This window comes from Danio rerio, chromosome 23, assembly GCF_052040795.2.
Source record: "Danio rerio strain M-AB ecotype USA chromosome 23, GRCz13ab, whole genome shotgun sequence".
Classification (NCBI taxonomy): Eukaryota; Metazoa; Chordata; class Actinopteri; order Cypriniformes; family Danionidae; genus Danio; species Danio rerio.
The window spans coordinates 1380001-1402500 of NC_141043.1; the positions used below are offsets into that span (position 1 = coordinate 1380001).

General features: G+C 35.9%; 1 protein-coding gene across 21 annotated transcripts in view; it reads left to right on the plus strand.

The window, feature by feature from the left end:
* Nucleotides 1-22500, plus strand: part of utrn (utrophin) — a 315686-nt gene that overhangs the window by 160059 nt on the left and 133127 nt on the right. The window lies entirely within an intron of this gene.

The following is a 22500-nucleotide window of genomic DNA, read 5'->3' on the forward strand; positions in this document are numbered from 1 at the left end:
ACAGACAGTCCTTCAGCGCTCATCTCTCCAGCGTTCAACTTCTCTGTTAATGTCCTGTTTTACCCTCCGTCACTCCGAAAGTCTCTCGTTGTGTCTCGCTGTCCTCTCCGAGTGTGTGTGTGTGTGTGTGTGTGTGTGTGTTTAGCCAGAAGCCTTCAGCTCTCAGACAGACACTTTATCAGACACTGAGAGAGACCTTGTGGACATCTGACAGCACCTTCCGTGTGTGTGTGTGTCTGTATGTGTGTGTCTCTGTCTGTGTTTGTCTATATGTGTGTTTGTGTGTGTGTCTGTAGGTGCGCGTTTGTATATGTGTGTCTTTGTGCATTCATGTGTATATATGTGTGTGCATGTATCTGTGTATGTGTATGTATGTGTGTGTTTGCATGCATGAGTGTTATTGTGTGTGTGTGTCTGTGTGTGTGTGTGTTTGCATGAGTGTGGTTGTATGCTGGTTTAGTTGTGTGTGTTTGTCTATGAGTGTTTGTCAGTGTGTGCGTGTGTGTGTGTGTGTGTGTGTGTATATGTTCGCATGTGCTTGCGTGCGTGTGTGAGTTTGCATCGGTGTGTGTGTGTGTCATCTGATCTGTTCAGTATAGGCACAGACAGACAGACAGACAGACAGACAGAGGTGTGTTTGTATGTGTGTATGTGTGTGTGTGTGTGTGTGTGTGTGTCCATCTAGAGTCAAAACACACACACACACACACACACACACACAGTCCTCCATTAGACAGTAATGTAGTAAAGGTGCTTTATGTAGCTGATCTGCTTTTCCATCTGAATGCATTAAGAGTCTGTGGCTCTGTCTGAGAGCAGGAGTACAGAGCTAGGGAGTCAATATAGCAACATATATACTTGTAACATATTAGTTTTAGTTTTGCTACATATCATTTGAGTCTTTTCTGAATTAATCAGTTTTGAAAATAGAATCAATTAAATATAGAATCATTTGAGTCAATGATTCGTTCATAAAGATAGTCACTTGTTTTCTTTTCTGAATGAATCAACCGTTTTCAATATAGAATCATTTGAGTCAATGATTCTATGATTCATTCATAAGTATTTTCAGTTGTTTTCCTTTCTGAATGAATCAATCTCTTAAATTTAGAATCGTTTGAGTCAATAATTAAATGATTCGTTCATAAAGATAGTCACTCATTTTCCTTTCTAAATGAATTAACTTTTGAATATAGAATCATTTGAGCCAACGATTCGATGATTCATTCATAAAGATAGGCATTTGTTTTATTCTCTGAATGAATCAGTTTTGAAAATAGAATCAATTGAGTATATTATCAGTTGAGTCAATACTTCTATGATTCATTCATAAAGATAGTCTCTTGTTTTCTTTTCTAAATGAATCAGTTTTGAATAAAGAATCATTTGAATTTAGAATAATTTGAGTCAATGATTCTATGATTCGTTCATAAAGATAGTCAATTGTTTTTTTTTCTGAATGAATCAACCGTTTTTAATATAGAATCATTTGAGTCAATGATTCTATGATTCATTCATAAGTATTTTCAGTTGTTTTCCTTTCTGAATGAATCAATTTCTTAAATTTAGAATCGTTTGAGTCAATAATTAAATGATTTGTTCATAGTCCCTCATTTTCCTTTCTTAATAAATCAACTGTTTTGAATACAGAATCATTTGAGTCTATAATTCTATGATTCGTTCATAAAAATAGTCTCTTGTTTTATTCTTTGAATGAATCAGTTTTTGAATTTAGAATCATTTGAGTCAGCAATTCTATTATTTATTCATAAAGATAGTCTCTTGTTTTCCTTTCTGAATTAATCAACTGTTTTGAATATAGACTCATATGAGTCAATGATTTTCCAGAAGAAAAATCATTCACAGGACAAGTATTGTGTCCTGTTAACCAGCACTAGATGTCTTTTACGTAAATTGCGTATTTAATAATAATCATTTAATGATATATTGTGCATCCCTATAGTGAACTGTCCCTTTAATGTGCCTGCAGCAGAACTCAGAGAGAGAGAGAGAGAGAGAGAGAGAGAGAGAGCCCATGCATATAACTGCAGATACACTCACTCTCACTCTGGTGTGGAGAATGAGTTTGTCTGAGCCGTGATTGTGTTTCCATCAGTCCCCATGATCACAACTGATCCTCCAGGCCAAATATAGCCTCTTCTCCAGCTCCAGCGTCCTCTTTACCTTCACTGTAATCTGTGTCTTTTCCTCCTCTGAGACGGAAAGAATGTTAAATGCTCTGTTTACTAAAGCCGCTCTTATCTTCTCATGGGCTGCTCATACTAATGTACAGAGATCCACCCATTATACTTCAGTAGTTTCCCCTCTCAAGTTTACACTAGCTGGTGCTTTCTTCTATACAATCAAAATAAAATTAAAAAATCAATTGATTAGTGTATGTGTACACATTACAGTTCACATGTAGTCAATTAGCAGACGCTTTTGTCCAAAGAGACTTGCAGTTACAGATGAGGAGGCATTCAGCGATTCAACAAGAAGAGCTAATACTGATTATATAAAGAAACCATTAGTGCTCAGAGGATTAAGTGCTATAAGGAGGGGGAGTTTTTGTGATTATAAAAAGGAGACTGTTTCTACAGGTGGTTTGTCAAACCCACTCACCTGTGTGAGTCTCACTTCATAAATGCACAATGGATTGATTGTTGGAAAGTGTCTGGTGCAAATGTGCAAAACTAGTGCAAGTGTGGGTTGAAGGTGCAGGATGTAAGTTTGACACCCAGTGGTTAAACTAGGTATAGCATGTCTGGTTCAAAACACACGCAAGCACCGGTTGCCAGATTGACCACATCGACAGGAGTGTGCCTGACTATCAAGCCTAGAGGCTGATTTAAACCATATCATATTTATCATATTTAAACCATCCTTTGCCTGGAGCGGCAGTTCAGCTTTCTACCGCCCTGGCGCCGCCAAATTTGCGTGTATTGTGTCACAGGATGTCTATTCGGATCTTTGCATTAACTTAACATGTACATCACTCTGGTGTGAACACAGTGTTAAACTTGCGTAAAGTTTGGGGTTGTCATGTGGTGTGGTAGGGAAGAGAATAGCGGTTCCTGGTTTTGTAATCATGGAAAAGATTGGTTTTTAGTTGTTGTTTGCAATTAAAACAAAAACATTAGAATCAGAGTTTATATATGTGAATGTAATAAACATTGTGTAACGGCTTAAATATCTTTACTTTCATTTTGATCAATTGTCTGTGTCTAAAAATGCTCATGACAGATTCACGGTGTTATCAGCACCTAACAACAAATAAAACGATTGCAATGCCAACTTATTACTGTAAATAGAAGCTCACAATGCTTGTCCCGAGTTTCTCGAAATCTGCTTTAATGTTCTACTGAAGAATAAAAGGATGACCTGTGGGTGAGTAAATTAACAGAATGGTTTCATTTTTGGTTGAACTATCCCTTTAACAGCTCCAGGAAGTGTGTGTGTGTGTGTGTGTGTGTGAGTGTGTGTGTGTGTGTGTGTGTGTGTTTGCATAAGCAGACGTCCATGGAATGTTCTGGAAAAGCCTTTTTCACCTGCTTTAGGTTTGCTGGAGGATTTCCAGTGTTTCTGAAGATCAGTTTCAGAATGAAGCGCATGAGGAATTGTGTTCATCCGTCACACTCTGACCTGATTCTGATCCTCCTCCTCATCTGCTGCACTAAAACACATACACACACGCACACACACACACACAACACACACACACACACACACACACACACACACACACACACACACACACACACACACACACACACACATATATACACAAACACATTCTCACACACACACACACACACACACACACACACACACACACACACACACACACACACACACACACACACACACACACACACACACGCACACACGCACTCAGTCATAATCATTCAGGCAGGATATTTAGAAATATGATCCTGGAAAGTGTCATTTTGGCAGCAGGATGCTGTATTTTTAGTCACATTTAGCTTGAAGTTTTAGGAGGGCAGTACAATCTAAATTGCTAAAGCAGGTCACTTTCAGATTATTTAATTAGTCATTAAACTGTTAGTTAATTTTTACTGCCTTATTTTTTTAGTTGAATCAAATAAACGTTTTTTTAATCGTTTCAACCTACTGTCAATCAAACTGACTGCAAATATGAAGATCAACTCTGTAGAGCTTCAGAACTGAAGTTAAACTGATGAACGTCTTCAAATCTTAATATAACCTTTCATAATATTATAAACCTACATATTTTGATCTGTCGAATTGATTGGACAAGAATGCATCTGTTTTCACCCCAAAATTACAAAATTGAGGATCTGTGATCAGCTGAATCCATCTGAACAAAACCTTTTTATTCTTCAGTTGTACAGTCGTATATTTTCTTTGATTTATTATTGTCATATTTGCTGTTTTCACGTCAACATTAAATAGCTAGATCCATCTTTATTAAGACTTTTGCTCATCAGTTACATTAGATTTTTTTCTGTTGTTCTGAACAGTTGTTGTGGCATCAGTGTTTGTGCACATGTGTGTGTGTGTGTGTGTGTGTGTGTGTGTGTGTGTGTGTGTGTGTGTGTGTGTGTGTGTGTGTGTGTGTGTGTGTGTGTGTGCAGGAGGAAGTCTGATAAGCGTGTGTTATTACTGACTTATTACTGAGGAATGCAGCGCTGTGATGGCCACACACACACACACACCCACACAAACACACACTACTGTAAATATGATGCAAAACACCACCGCTATTGCTGCTGCGCTTCTCCAACATACTCTGCTTATTATGGATTTCACTTTTCATCCTAGCACAGCGTTTCTTCAGCTCCAGCAGAAACTCCGCAATATCCACACAATGCAGATCATTCATGGAAGACGTGTGCAGTGCATATCAATGATTAAAACACATCCAAAAGTCTGCTTTTATTGTTTTATTCAGAAATCCTACACTTCTTAAAGGCACAGTTCACCCCAAAATGAAAAGTCACTCGCTGTTTACTCTAGTGATTCCAAACTTTTATGAGTTTCTTTCCTCTGTTGAACTCAAAACAAGATATTTTGAAGAATGTTGAAAAAAGCAGCCACCGACTAGGACTAATTGCCAAACACATGGACATAACCTCTTTAAATTTTTATTATATATATATATATATTTATATATATATATATATATATATATATATATATATATATATATATATATATATATATATATAAATAAATAAAATATAATGCCTTGATGTTGACTGATTTGATTAGGACAGTAAGCTCTGACTCTGTTTAGACTAAAGTCTCATCACTGAACAGAAATAATGTCCAGTATAGAATATAAAGTCCTGCTGCAGTGGAGACAGAATGAATATTGTGTCTGACTCCATCATGAGCTTGGAGGACTGCATCCATACATCTCTGACATGACTCAAATCACTGATTAATAAAGTCATCTGGAATGGCGAAGAAAGCCTTCAGCAGGACTCCCTGAGTTCATCAAGAGTCTTTGTGTTCATCTTCAACACCTCCTCCTTCATCTTACCCCAGACATGCTCAATAATGTTCACATCTGGTGTCTGGGCTGGCCATTCTTGGAGTACCTTCTTTCACTCTAACCCAAAAACGAAAATATGGTCTTTGCTTACTCTTTTCCCTATTTTTTTGTTAGTTTGTTTGTTTACATTTGTTCTGTAGCTATAGCTGAACTCCAGCTGATAAACAACAACGTCAAATCAAAAACATGAAAGCTGCTGTAGATAGTTGCATCAGATCTCAAACTGTAGCATATAAACAACACTAATAAACCAAAACATTAAAGGATTTTTGTATTTGTTCTGCAGCTACCGCATGGATTACATCAGAATTTTTTTGGTTTATTTATTTGTTTATTTAATATGTAATCAAATCATATAACCTCTTTATCACAAAATACCAGCACAGACAGCAAACATAAGCAAGTACGCTTGAAGAATGATCCTGATTTTCTTTCCAGGAACAGTTCTGAATGTTTCAGTAGAGAAGACGTGCAGTGCTTGAACATTTCTAAAGACGTGCTCAACTGAGGATTCCCTCATTCGGCAAACTCATACTGTAGAAACAAATGATTGTGAGGATGGAGAGAAGCTCCTAAGTTGCTGCAACCTTGGATTTTTAGAGTATTATGACATGTTTGATTATTATATTACAATGTATAAAAGCTTTGCTCAGACAAACAGCCTTACATAAATAAGAAAATCTCCCCCACACCATTACACCACCACCAGCAGCCTGAACCGCTGATACAAGGCAGGATGATCCATGCTTTCATGATGTTGAGGCCAAATTGTGAGCCGAGCATCTGAATGTGTGAGCAGAAATGGAGACTCATCAGAGCAGCAACGTTTCTCCAATCTTCTATTGTCCAGTTTTGGTGAGTCTGTGTGAATTGTAGCCTCAGTTTCCTGTTCTTAGCTGACAGGAGCGGCACCCGGTGTGCTCTTCTGCTGCTGTAGCCCATCCGCCTCAAGGTTGGACGTGTTGTGTGTTCAGAGATGCTCTTCTGCAGAGCTCGGTTGTAACGAGTGCTTATTTGAGTTACTGTTGCCTGTCTATCAGCTGGAACCAGTCTGGCCATTCTCCTCTCACATCAACAAGGCATTTGCGCCCACAGAACTGCCGCTCACTGGATATTTCCTCTTTGTCGGAGCATTCTCTGTAAACCCTAGAGATGGTTGTGCGTGAAAATCCCAGTAGATCAGCAGTTTTTGAAATACTCAGAGCAGCCCGTCTAGCAGCAACAACCATGCCATGATTAAAGTCACTTAAAATCCCCTTTCTTCCTCCTTCTGATGCTCAGTCTGAACTCCAGCAGATCAGCTTGACCATGTCTACATGCCTAAATGCATTGAGCTGCTGCCCTGTGATTGGCTGATTAGAAATTTGCGTAAACAAGCAGTTGGACAGGTGTACCTAATAAAGTGGCCGCTGTTTGTATAACAAACTGTCATAGGACAGCAGACATGAGGAGACTATAAACAAGAGCAAATTAAGCAATAACAGAGGAATATACAAAGACAAAGACAGATAATGACATTAAATATGAGTGCTAGACCTGAGAAAACTCGAGCCGAGCAAAACATACAAGACATGACAGGACTAGTGTCTGGGCACTGCCAGCAAAGCAAGAGTCAAGGACAGATTTATTCACGTCATCTCATACTTCAGTTTCTCATCAAATCTTCTGACCAATCAAATGTTCTCTAGTGTCTGACATGCCCCGCCCCATTCTTCCCATTGGCTGTTTATTTGATGCACTTGAGCTCGACCACTCTCACTGGCAGAGATGTGAGAAAACAACACAGTATTGGCTGTTCTTTAAAAGGGGAGGAGCTATGCCATGCTCCGCCCTCTTTTCATTAATTTCTAAGCACTTCACAGGGGGTTTCCATAATGCAGTTTACCTCACAGAGGTAACTTTACAATAGACCTGCTTTACATTCATTATGTGTACGGCAGCTCTGCTAATGAAAGCTCACAGGCCTTTTCTTATCGCTTTCCTTGAGGACAGCGTCTCTGAGAGGATCATTTCTGAGGATGATTTCAGTCTCAAACACACAGATCAGCAAGTCAGGGCTTTTACAGACGGATAATTCAGATCGAGATGAACACATTCAGCCATCTGCTTTCCTGATGACGTCTGCTCTATATAGTTTAGTCACACTCCAGCGAAAGAGAAGGAGAAAATCAGATTTTTACTACCAGATTGGTAGTAGAAATGAAAAATGCTTGTGATTGCGCAATATATTGTTTCAGCATCGATATCGCAATGTGTGCATCGCAAGATATTCAGTGTTCAATATATACAATTGGAGTCAGAGTTAGTCGCCCTCCTGACTATATTCCCCCAATTTCTGTTTAATGGAGAGCAGATTTTGTTCAACACATTTCTAATCATAATAGTTTTAATAACTCATCTCTAATAACTGATTTCTTTTATATTTGCCATGATGACAGCACATAATATTAAATAATAGCATACACATACATTAACACACACATATACACACACATTAATACACATTAACAAACACATACACATATACACACACATGAATACACATATACACACATTAGTACACACGTTAACATACACATACAATAAAACACACACATACACATATACACACACATTAATACACACATTAACATACACATACATTAAAACACACACATACACATATACACACACACATTAATACACATATTAACATACACATACATTAAAACACACACATACACATATACACACACATTAATACACACATTAACATGCACATACATTAAAAACACACATACACATATACACACACACATTAATACACATATTAACATACACATTAACACACACATACACATCTACAAACACACACTAATACACATATTAACATACACGCATTAACACACACATACACATACACACACATTAATGTATACACACACGCATTAACGCACACATTAATACACACATTAACATACACATACATTAAAACACATACACATCTACAAACACACACTAATACACACATTCACATACACACACATACACATATACAAACATTAAAACACACATTAACATACACACACACATGGATACACACTAATACACATAATAACACATACACACACATTAGACACACATTAACACTCACAAATACATTAACATGCACACATTAACTAACACATACACATGTACACACATACACACATGAATACACACATACATACACATTTATACACACATATACACACATTAACACACACATACACACATACTAATACACATATTAACACACACATATACTTACACATTAATACACACATTAACATACACAAATACATTAACACACACACACACACACAGCAATGTGATGGAGTAGATTTCTGTGCGGGTTTTTCCAACAAACATCTGATGTACGTCCACATCTGCACTTCACTGATAAGCGTGTGTGTGTGTGTGTGTGTGTGTGTGCGTGCGCATGCGGATTCATGTTTTCATGCTCTCCTAATAGAGTTTAGGTGTTCATGAATGTGTAAGGATGTGTGTGTGTGTGTGTGTGTGTGTGTGTGCGCATGCGGATTCATGTTTTCATGCTCTCCTAATAGAGTTTAGGTGTTCATGAATGTGTAAGGATGTTTGTGTGTGTGTGTGTGTGTGTGTGTGTGTGTGTGTGTGTGTGTGTTCCTCTAGTGTCTTCAGTGTTGTTCTGCAGTCGGTGTTTGACAGTTTGCTTCATCAGTCGCTCTAATCATCTGCAGTTCTTCTGTTTGCGCACACACTCATCCGCATGTGTTAACTCCTCATCTATTATCTTACACGCATTCATATCCTAATTTGATTGTAATCCAGGAGGGTTTGTTTACACACACACACAAACACACACGTGCGACTTTGCACACATCAAGCGTGCTGCGCTGGATATTCATTATGTAAATGCACTAATGAAGTAAAGGCACTTCAAAGGGTTTGGCTCATGAATATTCAGAATTGTCTTCTGTCGTTGCTCCTGGCTGCTTTAAAGTGTGTGCAGTGTGGGTTTGTGTGTGTGTGTGTGTGTGTGTGTGTGTGTGTTTGTTCGGACCACATGGCCTTTGACAATCTGACTTTATGTGTTTAGACAAGCCACGATAGAGCCCATATGTGTCTTATGAATTTCAAAGGAAACGTAACTATCACACACACACACACACACACACACACACACACACACACACACACACACACACACTGAACAAGGTTGTTTAACTCAGAATTTGGTGACAAATAGGGGAAAAAATTTTAATTTATTGCTTAATTTTTATGTGAAACTTTTATTTCTGTGCATTTGAGTCAGATATGGCCTTTTAGCTTTATTTTAAAAATATTGCTAAAACATTTTAATAACACACATATGGTTATTTAATTAACAAACAGAATTACTCAGCCAAAAATAAAACATTGTGGGTATTAAACCAAAAAATATTTTAAAGCAGTGACGCCACATTTCATGCATACCAAGTATTGTCGGTCATCTCTGACTCACGTCTCCATAAATCCAATTTCATTAGTAAAAAAAATTTAATTATTCTGCAAAATATGTTTTATTAGTGTATATTAGTGATATATTAGTCAATCATATTACTGAAATTAATATAAAATGGAATAAATGTATATCCAAAGGCATTTGCATGAGTAAATAGACTCATGGGCTAAATAATCTGCAGATTTCTTCTTATTAGTGACAGATTTCTGACACATCTAATTAACTTCACAGCAAAGAGGCTTTATTGTTTACGATATTAGCAGTTAATTGATCTAATAATAAGAGCAGTTTATCACTGGATTTACTTACAGAATCTGCAATATTTCATTGATGTCATTGCAAGTCACAATATCTGCACATTTATGGATGGGAAATATTAATCACCGTAATTATTGGCAGAATGTACTTTGCTTGAATATATTTACTCACTGTAAAACAAACAATGATGGTTGACTTTACTTAAAATAAATGAGTAGACCTGTTGCTTTTAAAGCGATTAGTTGACTTTACTTAAAATAAATGAGTAGACCTGTTGCTTTTAAAGCGATTAGTTGACTTTACTTAAAATAAGTGATTAAATCTGTTGCTTTTAAAGCGATTAGTTGACTTTACTTAAAATAAGTGAGTAAATCTGTTGCTTTTAAAGCGATTAGTTGACTTTACTTAAAATAAGTGAGTAAATCTGTTGCTTTTAAAGCGATTAGTTGACTTTACTTAAAATAAGTGAGTAAATATGTTGCGTTTAAAGCGATTAGTTGACTTTACTTAAAATAAGTGATTAAATCTGTTGCGTTTAAAGCAACTAGTTGACTTTACTTAAAATAAGTGAGTAAATCTGTTGCTTTTAAAGCGATTAGTTGACTTTACTTAAGATAAGTGAGTAAACCTGTTGCTTTTAAAGCGATTAGTTGACTTTACTTAAAATAAGTGATTAAATCTGTTGCTTTTAAAGCGATTAGTTGACTTTACTTAAAATAAGTGAGTAAATCTGTTGCTTTTAAAGCGATTAGTTGACTTTACTTAAAATAAGTGAGTAAATCTGTTGCTTTTAAAGCGATTAGTTGACTTTACTTAAAATAAGTGAGTAAATATGTTGCGTTTAAAGCGATTAGTTGACTTTACTTAAAATAAGTGATTAAATCTGTTGCGTTTAAAGCAACTAGTTGACTTTACTTAAAATAAGTGAGTAAATCTGTTGCTTTTAAAGCGATTAGTTGACTTTACTTAAGATAAGTGAGTAAACCTGTTGCTTTTAAAGCGATTAGTTGACTTTACTTAAAATAAGTGAGTAAATATGTTGCGTTTAAAGCGATTAGTTGACTTTACTTAAAATAAGTGATTAAATCTGTTGCGTTTAAAGCAATTAGTTGACTTTACTTAAAATAAGTGAGTAAATCTGTTGCTTTTAAAGCGATTGGTTGACTTAAAATAAGTGAGTAAACCTGTTGCTTTTAAAGCGGTTAGTGACTTTACATTAATAATTGAGTAAACTTTTAAGTAAATGATCAGTGCGTGATTATAAAAAATGATTTAAATCAACTTTACAGTTCCAAAATTCAATGTGTTTACTCTCTTATTTTTGAAGTAAAGTGAAATGATCACCGTTTGCAGTGTATTGATCAACAGTCATCCTCTTCTTAGGATATTTTTTTGTAACATTTTAGTTTGATCCACTTCAAATGTTGATTACAAAATGTCTAAAAATGTCCATCAGATGTTTGCACGCAGATATAAAAGTAACAGAGGCTGCCTCTCTCGCCATCACATGATGTGCAGTTACGTGTGTGTGCTGATCTGCTCTTATCTTGGTCCTGCTCATATGAGAGATTCACCGCTGCGGGCTTTCACTGATGCTGAAAAACCGAGACTGTACTTCATCAAACTCTGCGTCTCTCCCGCTTTCACCTTGTTGCAGAACAGACCTCTGTTTAGGGGGATTTTGGACTCTTTCACGCTGGGGCCCTACAGGAAGTGGGTGTGAGTGACTGTGTGCGTGATTATGTGTGGGGGGTGGGTGTGTGCATGCGTGTGTACTTGTTTTAATATTCCAGTGGGGACTTAAACCTGAATACACACAGACTTATGGGGACTTGTGTCACTGTGTGGATCAAAATTTAAGTAAACATGCTTATAAATCAGACATGATGAAGTAGTATGCAGATGTAAAAGTGTCCTGTGAGGGTTTATACAGTTTGTACAGAAACATCATTATGCCTACCAGAGTCCCCATCGGGATATAGGAACAAGTGTGTGTGTGTGTTAGTCTGGAGTGGAGGGAAAGAGGAGGGGAAACAGGGGATGCTGAATAAAATAATAAACAGCTGCCACTGGAGGGAAAGACAGGAGAGAAAGAGAGAGAGAGAAGCCAGCAGTCAGTGTAGAGATCAGCGCTGGAGGAGCAGTGGTCAGCCGGAGACTTTGAATCAAACTTTCGGAAGTTCTGCGGGGGGCTAATACTTGCGCACAAAGAGAAAACCCTGATCTCATCTCACGAAATGAGCAGAAACGTTGTTTTTTGTTGGGAAAGATTGACTCGTTTTCAGCTCATCTCCATCGTGCGGTCTAGATTTGGAGATGTTCTCCTCTAAAACTGGATCTACTTCTGTCTCTTGAACATGCTTTTTTTCAGTCTTTCAGTCTAGATTCGGAGACTTCCCCCTCCAAGTTTGATCTTCTGTCTCTTTAATGTGTGTTTTTTCGCCTTTTGGTCTAGTTATGGAGATGTTTTACTCCAAAACAGGATCTTCTTACATCTCTTAGACGTGTGTTTTTCCTGTTTTGGTCCAAATCTGGAGATCTTCCCTTGATATTGGATCTACTTCGATCTCTTAAACGTGTGTTTTTTTAATCTTTCATTCTGCATTTGGAGACGTTCTCCTCAAAGTTTGAACATCTCTCTCTTAAATGTGTGTTTTTTCACCTTATAGTCTAGATATGGAGATCTCCTCCTTGATATTGGATCTACTTCAGTCTCTTTAACGTGTGTTTTTGATCTTACTCTGTAAATCTGGAGATCTCCTCCTTGATATTGGATCTACTTCTGTCTCCTAAATGTGGTGTTTTGCATCTTTCAGTTTAGATTTGGAGACATTCTCCTCGAAATGGGGTCTACTTGTCTCTTCAACATGTGTTTTTCATCTTTCAGTCTGAATCTAGAGATGTTCTCCTGAAAAGCGGGATCTTCCTCTGTCTTTTAGATGTGTGCTTTTCGTCTTTCAGCCTAGATTTTGAGATGTTCTTCTATAAATTAGATCCTCTATCTCTTAATTGTGTTTTTCGTCTTTCAATCTGGAGATGTTCTCATTGAAACTGGATCTTTTTCTGTTGCTTAAATTGGTATTTTTCATATTTTAGTCTAAATCTTTAGACATTCTTCTCAAAATTGGATCTTCTTGGATCTCTTATATGTGTGTTTTTCATCTTTTACTCTAAATCTGGAGACGTTCTCCTCAAAATTGGACGTTCCTCTGTGTCTTAAATGTGTGTTTTTCATCTTTTTGTCTAGATTTGGAGATGTTCTTCTTGAAATTGGGATTTCTTTCTCTTAGATGTGTGTTTTTCATCTTTCAATGTAAATCTGGAGATGCTCTCCTCAATACTGGATCTACTTCAGTCTCTTAGGCGTGTTTTTTTCGTCTTTTGATCTAAATCTTAAGATGTTTCTCCTTAAAATGAGATCTTCTGCCTCCCAAATGTGTGTTGTTCATCTTTTAGTCTAAATCTAAATCATTCTCCTCACAATTGGATCTACATCCACCTCTTAAATGTGTGTTTAAATCTGGAGAAGTCCTCTTCAAAACTGGATCTTCGTCTATCTCCTAAATGTGTCTTTCAGCCTAGATTTAGAGATGTTCTCCTCGAAAATAGATGGTCTTCTGTCTCTTAAATGTGTGTTTTTCATCGTTCAATCTAGATTTGGAGACCTCCTTCTTGAAACTGGATCTTCGTCTATCTCCTAAATGTGTTTTTGATCTTTCAGCCTAGATTCAGAGATGTTCTCCTCGAAAATAGATGATCTTCTGACTCTTAAATGTGTATTTTTCGTTGTTCAGTCTAGATTTGAAGACCTCCTTTGTGAAATTGGATCTTCGTCTATCTCCTAAATGTGTTTTTGATCTTTCAGCCTAGATTTAGAGACGTTCTCCTAGAAAATAGATGATCTTCCGACTCTTAAATGTGTGTTTTTCATTGTTCAGACTTTCTTCGTGAAATTGGACCATTTTGAGACTCCTAAATGTGTTTTTGGATCTTTCAATCTAAATCCGGAGACGTTCTCCTCCAAACTGAATCATCTTCTGACTCTTAAAAGTGCTTTTCGTCTTTCGTTTTCATCTTTCAGTCTAAATCTGAAAGAGGTTCTCCTTCAAAATTGGATCTACTTCTGACTCTTAAATGTGTTTCAGTCTAAATCTGGAGACGTTCCCCTCAAAACTGAATCATCTACAGTCTCTTAATCGTGTGTTTTTCGTCTTTCAGTCTAGATTTGAAGACGTTCTTCTCAAAACTGGATCTTTTTCTGTAACTTAAACATGTTTTTTTGTTTTCGTCTTTTAATCTATATCTTTACGTCTTTTGAGTTCTCCTCAAAATTGGCTTTTTAGACTCTTAAACATGTTTTTTTATTGTTTTAGTTTGAATTTAGAGACATTCTCCTCAAAATCAGATCTTCTTTACTCTCTTAAATGTGTGTTTTTGATCTTTCAGTCTAAATCTGGAGACGTTCTCCTCAAGACTGGATCTTCTTTGCTCTCTTAAATGTGTTGTTTTGTCTTTTGTTTCCTCTTTCAGTCTAAATCTGGAGACGTTCTCCTCTTAAATGTGTTTCAGTCTAAATGTGCAGATGTTCTCCTCGAAACTGAATCATCTACAGTCTCTCAATCGTGTGTTTTTTGCATGAAGACGTTGATTCAGACCTCCGTGCCAGCCCGATCCAAACAGAGGCTCTTTTTTTCACACGAGTAATTGATCACGAACGCTTGCCTGAGGGTCACAGAAACCTGGAGGAGGAACAAGACGCCCTGTGTGTGTGTGTTTTCATGAACGCAGCAGCTAAATCATCTCCAGGTCATTGAATGGATGTTTGGTGGAATCCCGAATCTGTGAATGTTTCCTCCAGCGTTCAGGCCTTATTCAGCACTGGAGTATGAGTCTGTCGGTGTGCAGATTTTGGGTTCGGGAGCTCGGATCAGACACTGTATATCGTGCACAGATGTTCCTGCATATAATAATCATAATGATGATAAGCTGTGTTGTGCGCTCGTGGACCTCCAGGGGATTTAACAAGGCTGGCTTTTCGTGTGGTTTTGGGATGTGAGAGAAATCATGATGATCGGTCTGAACCTCAGCTTGCAGGAGCTGCTGGAGAAGTTCGAGGAGGTATTTTCATATTGGACAGTGTGTGTGTGTGTGTGTGTGTGTGTGTGTGTGTGTGTGTGTGAGTTTACACTGACATATGCATGTGGGGGGAGCATGTACTGACAGATGCTCGCTATATCTGGATCTTTAACAGAATTTTAGTAGTTTATTTGTGATGATCTGAAACATTTTTATTTTTAAATATTATTTTTTTATTTTATTTAAGAATAAAACATTACCTACATAAACATGTATTTAAGGATTAGCAACATTTAGTTATCAGGGTGTCATTATCTAAATGAACAACAACAGCAACAACGGAGAACGTTACCTGAAACAGTCATGAACTGAAATAAAGCATGTTACTTTACTGAAAGATTTAGCCACCAAAACTTTAATATGGATAACACATTCTGCTTTTTGTGTGTGAGATCATTCACGTGTGTGTGCGTGTCCGTATTTATCTGTGTACATGCTTGTGTATATACTGATTTGTGTGTTGGTAGTTGGCAGAGGGTAAATGATACCATTTCCTGATCTGTAAAGAAAGTCCTGGAAGGGCCGATCTGTGAACTCTTCTCAGTTTTCCACAGTGAACGCACTGTTAGTCTCTCTGGATAAAATAATAAAAATCATCTGCTGTCTGTACATAAACTGCTTCTGGGTAGGAGAGAGAGGTTTCAAAACACTCTCGGGTTTACAGAGGATCTCCACCTGTGGAAAAAAGCCTGAAGATATTCACACTCTAAATAAAGAAGTAAATACACGGACAGACAGAAGCATGAACAATATGGTATATAGGTAAAATACAGAATAAATTAAATAAATAAATAAATAAGAAAAGAAAAAAACAGGAATTGGTGATATGGGATGGGTAAAAATACAGAATCAACGGATGAATAAATAAATAAATAATTTAAAAAAATGAATGATTGATTGAATAAATAAATAAGTGAATAAATAAATAAATAAATAAATAAATAAATAAATGAATAAGAAATAAATCACAAACAAAGGAAATAATAGATATAGGTAAAAATACAGAATACATATATCAATAAATCAGAAAAACAGTGAACAAAGGTAATATAGGAAATAGATTAAAATACTGAATACATAAATAAATAAATACTTAGGAAGCGGAAAAAAATCATGATCAAAGGTAATATGTGATATAGGTAAAATGACAGAATAAACAAATAAATAAATACATAGAGGTAATATGAGATCTAGGTAATAATACAGAATAAATAAATAAATAATTAAATACATAAATAGAAACCAGAAAAAGGGTAATATATGAAATAAACAAACAAACAAACAAACAAACAAATAAACAAATAAACAAATAAATAAATAAATAAACAAATAAATAAACAAATAAATAAATAAATGAGCAAAAAAGGGTAATATGTCATCTAGGTAGAAATACAGAATACATAAAAATAAATAAATAAACAAATTAGTAAAAAAGGGTCATTGTGATTTATATATAATAATAAATGAATAATTAAATAAATAAATAATAAACAAGAAAAACATTATGAACAAATGCAATATGGGATATAGTTAATAAATAAATAAACAAACAAATAAATACATAAATAAATTAACAAGCAAAACATAATGAACAAAATGTAATATGGCATATAGTTAAAAAATAAATAAATAAATAAGCAGAAAAGGACAGTATGTAATATAGGTAATAATAAATAAATCAATAAATAAATGAGCAGAAAAGGATCATATGTGATATAGGTAATAAATAAATAAATAAATAAATAAATAAATAAATAAATAAATAAATAAATAAATAAATAAATAAATAAACAAATAAAGAAAAACATAAACAGATGTAATATGGGATATAGTTAATAAATAAATAAATTAATTATTTAATAGAAAGCAAAAAATGTAATATGTGACGTAGGTAGTAATGCAGAATAAATAAATAAATAAATAAATAAATAAATAAATAAATAAATAAATAAACAAGAAAAACATAAGCAAATGCAATATGGTATAAATGAAGTATATGGAATACATAAGTAAATAAGAAAAAAATAAATAAAAGCAGAAAAAACATGAACAAATGTAATCTGGGATATAGATAAATTACAGAATCAATGAATAAATAAACAAATAAGTATAAAAAAAGCAGAAACAAAATCATGAACAAATGTAAAGTAGGATATAGGTAAAAATACAGAGCAAGGGAATTTACATGATGTTTGAGGCTCAGAGTATGTCATCTCGAAACAAATACACTGCAGTTAATGCATGGTGTCATCCGTCAGCCCACAGCTACATTATTTACAACCTATTAACAGTTTTAGCTTAAAAAATACTACTTAGCCTCTTATTAATAGCTACTAATGCAGTAGTTGGGTTTGGGTATTGGGATGTAAAATAAGATCATTCTCTATACGTGTTAATAAATGGTTCATATCTCGATAATAGGCAGGTGATAAGCCAGTAGCAAATGGTGTGAATTGTTATTTAAACTGAAACCTTACTTAACCTATTCTTTTACCTCGTCTTTCTCTCTCTGTCTCTGGTTTTCTAGGTTAAATCAGAGCCGGCTGAACGACAGCTCTGGGGAGTCTTTATAATCGAGAAGCAATTATTTAACTTTATTAACAAGAAAAGCTTTTTTATTGCCTCGTTTAATAGGTCAGACTGGCAGAGGAGGGAGTTCCAGTGTGTGTGCGGGGATCGTGCCCGGATTGATCACAGTTAAATATTTCATTAAGAACTATAACAGACGAACAGCGACAGTGGAACCCAGCACAGATTGACTGCATGCTGATCTGTGTATGTGTGTGTGTGTGTGTATGTCACCTAAATCATGTTTAAGCATACACACATTAGCTCAGCTACAAGGTGCTATGCAATGAAAGTCTGGATATACCTAGGCATAGCTGAATAATAAGAGCTCTGTACATAGAGATGGCATGCTGTGAGCCTCAAACACCACGTACAATGCTGTGAGTGTAAAATCCCAGTGAAAAACAGGCCAATTAAAACAAAACACTGACTCTGATGATCTACATGGGTCATTAATATGCATGCCCCAGGCTGCGTTTGATTGGCTACAATGTTTTCTAGTGAGATTACTCAAATTATATATATTTTTACTCCTTATTTTGAAGTTTATGATACTAAATATGAATGTGGAAGTCTTATTTTGAAAATGGGAGAGTCTCAAGGGAGCAGTTGTATGACACAGGCAGTGTTCACAGCTTATCAAGATGCAAAATGCAGGATATACAGATTCTACATGTATTCAGTTTAAGGTAAATGTTAGTTTGCTGTGTCTGTTTTGTCTCTTTTTGTTTGTTTTGTCTGTTTAATTTTGCTTTGTTTGTCACGTCTTGCTTTCTGTTTTATTTTGTGTCTTTTTGTTTGTTTTGTCTGTTTAATTTTGCTTTGTTCTCGTGTTTCTTTGTGTTTTAATCTGTGTCTGTTTGTTTGTTTTGTCTGTTTAATTTTGTTTTGTTCTTTTCTTGCTTTGTGTTTAATTACGTCTTTTTCTGTTTGTTTTGTCTGTTTAATTTAGCTGTTTTCTCGTCTTGCTTTGTGTTTATTTTGTGTCTTTTTGTTTGTTTGGTCTGTTTAATTTTGTTTTGTTCTTGTCTTGCTTTGTGTTTAATTTTGTCTCTTTTTGTTTGTTTTGTCTGTTTAATTTTGCTGTTTTCTCGTCTTGGTTTGTTTATTTTGTCTCTTTTTGTTTGTTTTGTCTGTTTAATTTTGCTGTTTTCTCGTCTTGGTTTGTTTATTTTGTCTCTTTTTGTTTGTTTTGTCTGTTTAATTTTGCTTTGTTCTCTCGTCTTGCTTTGTGTTTAATTTTGTCTCTTTTTGTTTGTTTTGTCTGTTTAATTTTGCTGTTTTCTCGTCTTGGTTTGTGTTTTATTTTGTCTCTTTTTGTTTGTTTTGTCTGTTTAATTTAGCTGTTTTTTCATCTTGGTTTGTGTTTTATTTTGTCTCTTTTTGTTTGTTTTGTCTGTTTAATTTAGCTGTTTTCTCGTCTTGGTTTGTTTATTTTGTCTCTTTTTGTTTGTTTTGTCTGTTTAATTTTGCTTTTTTCTTGTTTTGCTTTGTGTTTAATTTTGTCTCTTTGTTTGTTTTGTCTGTTTAATTTTGCTGTTTTCTCGTCTTGGTTTGTTTATTTTGTCTTTTCTTGTTTGTTTTGTCTGTTTAATTTTGTTTTGTTCTTGTCTTGCTTTGTGTTTATTTTGTCTCTTTTTGTTTGTTTTGTCTGCTTAATTTTGCTTTGTTCTCTCGTCTTGCTTTGTGTTTAATTCTGTGTCTTTTGTTAGTTTTGTCTGTTCATTTTTCACATCGTGTTTGATCTCTATCATTTCTGACGCGTGTTGTTTCAGCACACACACAGTCTCCTCTGTTGTATTTATTCATCGGTATTCTGCTGTATTTTCTTGAAAGGATTGACAGAGAGTTAAATAGCAGAAGACACTTAACAAATGAACTGGAAAAGACCCAAACCTCCTCCTTCTGTCCTCTACTCAACATGCCTCAATCTGTCAAACTCAGATTCACGCTAGCTTCATTAGCATCACCACGCTGCAGTGTTTACAGAGAAATCATCCTTACAAATAACACATAAACATAATTGTATTTTAATTATGCTCTCTGTCTGAAATAATCTCACGGGACGTCCTCAAACTGCATAATCTAAGGCTGATGTACCATAATGAAATCATAAATGCCCCTAAAGTCACGTTAGGTACGCTTGACTGATAAATGTAGCAGCGCTGACACTTTTGACTGACAGAGAGTGCTGCGGACATTTCAGAAGTAAACTTTGAAGGCAGTCTGATGTTAAGTTTTGCGATTAAACTTCTTGCAGTTCTCTGAGAAATGCATCTGATAGCACAATTTGTGAAGCTCCGTTATATAAGGACTGAATCCTGAACCTTTGGATGTGTTTTTTCATAATATGTATTCAGCTAAATGGCAACATGGTGGCTAGCACTGTCACCTCACAGTAAGAAGGTTGTTGGTGCGAGTCCCAGCTGGGTCATGGTATTTCTGTGTGGAGTTTGCATGTTAAACACATGTGCTATAGGTCATCTGAAGAAACTAAATTGGCCATCAGCTTCTCACTCTCTGAGGAGTGTCATTCAAGTCTTTTAAGATGCACTCGGTCAGAGACAATCGCCTGTGATATGAAGTCATTTTGCTTTTGATTGTCATCATGATTTGAGCCTATTGTTATAATGATATTTATACAATATAGTTATAAAGATATTAATACATAATCAAACTAGTTTGCAGCTTGAGCAAAACTAATACTTAAATTATTTTGAATTTGGTTTTGTAGTTCGGGCCTAAAGAAAGGTTTGTTGCCGTTCATTTGATTGAATATACAGTTGAAAGCAGAAGTTTGCATACACTCTAAAAGAAGGAACATAACCATTTATTTAAAAATGCCTGATGTTAAATCATCCCAAACGTTTACTGCTTTAGGTCTGTTAGGATTACCTGAATCATTTGCATTTGCTAAATGCCAGAATAATGAGAGAAATATTTTTTGAAATATTTTTTTATAAATTTCTAGACAGTCAAAAGTTTACACACATTTCCTTGGAATTTTTTTAACCTTTGCTGTACAACTTTAGTGAAATGTTTTGGGTCTCCTTCCAAAGCTTCTCACAATAGTTTGCAGGAATTGTGGCCCATTCCTCCTGACAGAATTGCTGTAACTGAGTCAGATCTGTAGGCTGTCTTGCTCGCACAAGCTTTTTCAACTCTGCCCACACATTTTCTATAGGATTGAGGTCAGGGCTTTGTGATGGCCACTCCAAAACATTCACTCTGTCGTCCCTAAAGCACATTTAAACTAATTTGGCAGTATGCTCAGGCTCATGGTCTGTTTGGAAGAGCCATTTGTGGCCAAGTTGTAATCTCCTGGTTGATGTCTTGAGATGCTGCTTCAGTATTTCTCCATAATGTTCTGTCTTCATGATGCCATCTATGCTGTGAAGTGGACCAGTCCCTCCTGCAGCAAAACAGCCCCACAACATGATGCTGCCGCCCCCATACTGCACAGTGTGGATGGTGTTGCTAGGCTTGTGCGCTTTCCCCTTTGTCCTCCAAATGTAACACTGCTCATTATGGCCAAACAGCTCAATCTTAGCTCCATCAGACCACAGGACATGTCTCCAAACATTATTCCCAGTGTCATTCAGCTAATGGTAATCTGGCTTTGTTGTTGATTTCCCCATGTTGTCACACAAGGAAGCAGTGTGTTTGAGCTTTTCCTTCAATACTATTCTACAGTTGTGCCTCACATTAACTCAAATGTTGTCAATTAGCCAATCAGAAACCTCCAAAAGCTTGACATCATCATCTGAGCTTTTCCAGAGGCAGAATAATCGTATTGTGTGTAAACTTGACTTTCAAGAAGAGTTATAACAATTTCTCAATAAATATCTCTCTCATTATTCTGCTATAAAGCAGAACAGAAACACATGTGATCATCCTCACTTACCTAAAAGAGAAAACGTTTAGTCACATTAACATCTGACTTATTTTAAATGGTTATGTGCTTTTTTATACAGTGCATGTCAACTTCTGCTTTCAACTCTTTATAAATCAGTGGATAATATTGATGGATTTATTGGATAAAATTACTACTTTTTACATTCAATGCCTTTTCGGTCATTATCAGTGCACTGTCACTTTATTTGCACGTGAGAGGGCGGCAAATATTGACCCAGCGCCGAAACTATCACTGCTGCTCTGTGTGGGTTATGAAAGCTCTAATCTGTTAATATGGACGCTGAAAAGTCATGCACTGCACATGCTCTGCTCACGGTTGCATTGTGAAACAGGCGAGTTTTGAATCTGCCACTATGCTGGCACAGGAATACATGTAATGAATTAGGCTGCTCGTCTCGTGGCATCCACTACTCCAGTTTTCTCCCGTGTGAGTTGAGTGCTCCTCTGCTGCGGTGTGCGTGTTTTAAACAGAAGATCAGATGAAATGACTCATATAAATCTGAACAGAAACTCAAACCCTTGTACTCTTCCTTATCTTGATGTGTGTGTGTGTGTGTGTGTGTGTGTGTGTGTGTGTGTG